Source organism: Dipteris shenzhenensis, chromosome 26, assembly GCF_047967505.1.
Source record: "Dipteris shenzhenensis isolate YYH24624 ecotype China chromosome 26, Dip_SZ_1.0, whole genome shotgun sequence".
Classification (NCBI taxonomy): Eukaryota; Viridiplantae; Streptophyta; class Polypodiopsida; order Gleicheniales; family Dipteridaceae; genus Dipteris; species Dipteris shenzhenensis.
The window spans coordinates 20,057,903-20,061,588 of record NC_141621.1 but is presented as its reverse complement, the minus strand read 5'-3'; positions in this window follow the sequence as shown (position 1 = coordinate 20,061,588).

Genomic DNA, 3,686 nt, shown 5'->3' with positions numbered 1-3,686 from the left:
GCAACTTGGTCCAGTATACCATCAATGAACAGAATCGGAAGGGGATCCAGCATTATTTGAGCATTAAGTTTCTTATAGTTCACAAAAACTTGGAGATTCCCATTGTTCTTGGACACTACCATGATTGGAAATAGCCAATCCCTTTGATCCATTGCATAGATGAGGACTACTCAAATTAGTTGATCAAGATGGGTCTTAACTTACTTAGCATAATTCGGATTCATTTTGTATCATTATTGGCAAATTGGCTCGACATCTATGGCTAGCTCTTGTTCTCTAGTCACATATTTAGTGAAATGACCTCAATAGAGATATCTTTGTCTGCCAGCTTCTCTTCCTTAACCTTTCGTTTAAGATTAGTAGCATTTTAGAACAAGTTTATTTCTCCTACTGATAAGATTTTCATTTCCAATAACTAAGACTGCATATCCTGTGGAAATTGATCATTCACCTCCACCAAGTCCTTGGGCTAACAATTACTCAGTACCTTGCTCAGATCAGTGGGAATTTGTACCTCTTCTGTATCCTCGATTTTGATTGGCATAAGCTCTAAAACCCAATCATGTTGTACTTTGGCAATTTTTTAACTAGGGTCTACCGTATAGCAATGGATAGGCATTTCCTTCCATAGAGATGACAATTAAACATACAAAATGGTGGACTCCTCAACCATGATGACCACACCCAAGAGCATGACAATATAGTGCGCTCCTCAACCATGATGACCACATCCAAGAGCATGTCTTAGGGCTCCATAGGTCTCTAATTTGCTATACGCACTTAGAATGGACAAGGATTTAGATGTTAAAGCTTCAATAACTTTAATAAATCTTTTGAAATTTTATTGACTCCTGACTTAGTATGTTCTACTTCTTGATTTTAGTAGTAATGACTGGGACTACATCATCCACTAGTGGGGTGTCAACTAATGGAATGGTTATAAGGAGTCCACTAGTCTTGGAATCCTTTGCTCATCTTTGAGCTACTATAGAAGAAATTCATGGTAGTAAAGAGAAAGTCATAATAGTTCTCCCATTTGAGGCTTACCTTCATGTTATAGAAGGTTTCCCATGCTTAGGCCCTTTTGGAACTTGGATACTTGGGTAGGCTCCACTCGAATTGGTCACTAGACAAGGCTTCTCCTAGTTTGGTCAACTGTGAAACCCAAATTCTTCTTGGAAGGCAAGTCAACCGTAGGGGCATTGTGTTTTAATTTATGTGCTAGCTTTGATGCCACCCATTTCTACTCCTTTCATTGATATTTTTGGTTCAAGGTGGGTGTCACTAATCCTTGAGACTAAGTGACAGTATTAGCATCGAGACCGAGTAACTAAATTAGCATCGATACTGAATGACTACATTAGCATCGTCTGAGTTGGTTACTTTTGCTAGCACTACTTAGCAATTGGGATTTATCTCTTGTCTTTCTACACTGCTCTTAGGCAAGTTGATATGCTCCAACCATAATTTGCAATTTTCCTTTGCATGGCCATGCTCTCTATAGATACACCATCTAATCTATGGTCGTCCTTGGTGCTGTTCCTTATTGTTTTTTCCTTTTCCCTTCCCCTAGCCTTGCTTGAGTGTTGGTGGATGTTCATCCTTGGAATTTTTGTCTTGTGCCACCTAGTTTGACATCTCTAATGTGCTTTTTTGCATACGAACACTCAGACTAGTCATTGCTCAAACTGGAAGCAAGGTTCACCATACTTGGTTTCGCGATCATTCTTAGTGTGCCTGTGTCTAGAGCATTTGTTACACCATTTCTCATTGGAACAGGGCTTTTCTCACATAGCAAGTTCCTACAAGCCTCTTGAACTTTTACTTCTTGAGTTTGTCTTTCTTGGACTAAGTATCCTCTTTTTTGCTTACTTCACCTTTCTTCTTTGGATTGGACTTGGTTGCACCACTCTTCTTCAAGGCAACCGCTCGATTTAGCAGCTCTTTATATGTCTTTGTCAGATTGACAATTTTTGGGGAATGCAAATCCAACAATGTGCAACCTATAAGCAACCAAGCATGTAAGGACTTATCATTGAGTGGCATATTGATGAAGGCCCACATTTGTAAGACAAAATCTTGGATGGACTTATTCTTCTTCTACTTTAGTTCACTTAGTATGTTTGTTTATTCTCAGTATAGGGGAGAGAGAGAGAGAGAGAGAGAGAGAGAGAGAGAGAGAGAGAGAGAGAGAGAGAGAGAGAGAGAGAGAGAGAGAGAGAGAGAGAGAGAGAGGACACTCTGCCATACATAGTGATTGCATTCACTAAAGAAATATTTATAACAGAATGACAATCCTTTTCCACATAAATGATGCGACAAATTACACACAGGGAAACCCTCTCTATCTCCAATTCAATATGCAAATCCATGAGATTTTGATGCAACAAATGATCCAAGACTATGCAAATTGACATGAACAAAAGAACCTTGGCACACTACTATACTACAAATTGTTGCCATTTACAATATTTGACTCGAAACTCAACTAGGAACCCTTCAACCTAGATGAGCAGCTACTCAAATTCTAAGTACTGAAACCAACTAAGTGAGCCTAGAAAAAAAGCACGATCTCGAAGAGACTCTGATGAGGAGAGCTTTCTCGACCTTAGATCCAAAAGAGGAGGTGCAACAAGTCACCTTCCCATATTTATAGGATCCGTGCCAATGCCAAGCTACTACCTAAGTTGCCACACAGAGGCCATGCAGAAGTTCTCACCTCCAAAAATAATGAGATTGAGCACATGCATGTTACAAGCCAAGACAATGTCGACGAGCCAATAAGATGTCTTCAAGGTGCATGGACCAACTAGAGCATGAGTCTTACATCCACCACAACCTTGGTTCCCAAGGCACACATTAGCAAGAACTCTGAGGATCACATAGTCAACAAGAGAGAGAGAGAGAGAGAGAGAGAGAGAGAGAGAGAGAGAGAGAGAGAGAGAGAGAGAGAGAGAGAGAGAGAAGGAATCTATGTATTTTGAAATAATATTATTTTTGTTTGTGTGAGGGGCTAGGTTAAAGGGGAGAGAGAGAGAGAGAGAGAGAGAGAGAGAATTCTGAGTGATATTTCAAATGACTACTATATTTGTTTATGTGAGAAGAGAGAGGAACAGATCTATTGTTAATCATATGGTACTAGGAGAGGGCCTATGAAGATGGAAAATGAAAGATATCAAGGTAGTTTATAGTGTGTTATACTGAAGAACATCAAGGATAAGCATTGGAGATGATTCCTCAGCTCTATAGGAAATATTCTTTAATCACAATAGAACCCATTGATCTAAAGTGGCTCGATAAAATGTCTCCTAGTAGTAAGATAGTAACATGCATATATATTCAACATGTCTTTACCCATGTAGACATACATGCCAAAATGACCGCTTCCAAGCACAGAGATTAGCAAAATCATATAGAAATACAATGTTTAGTGATATGATAAATGCCATGAATCCAACTACTGGTGGAAGAAATGCTATGACTTGGTTTGTTCCATTCCCATGCTCTTTTTATTTCTTTTCTATTTGTAGGCAATTGAGAAAAACAAAGATAACATGTATTGGCAAGAGCTAGTACTAGATTGGCTGTGTGATTATTTGACAATCGATGGACAACAAGAACATGTCATAGTGAAGACTTGGTACAATGTCGATGACTGAACAATTCAAAGGTGACATTTTGGTTAG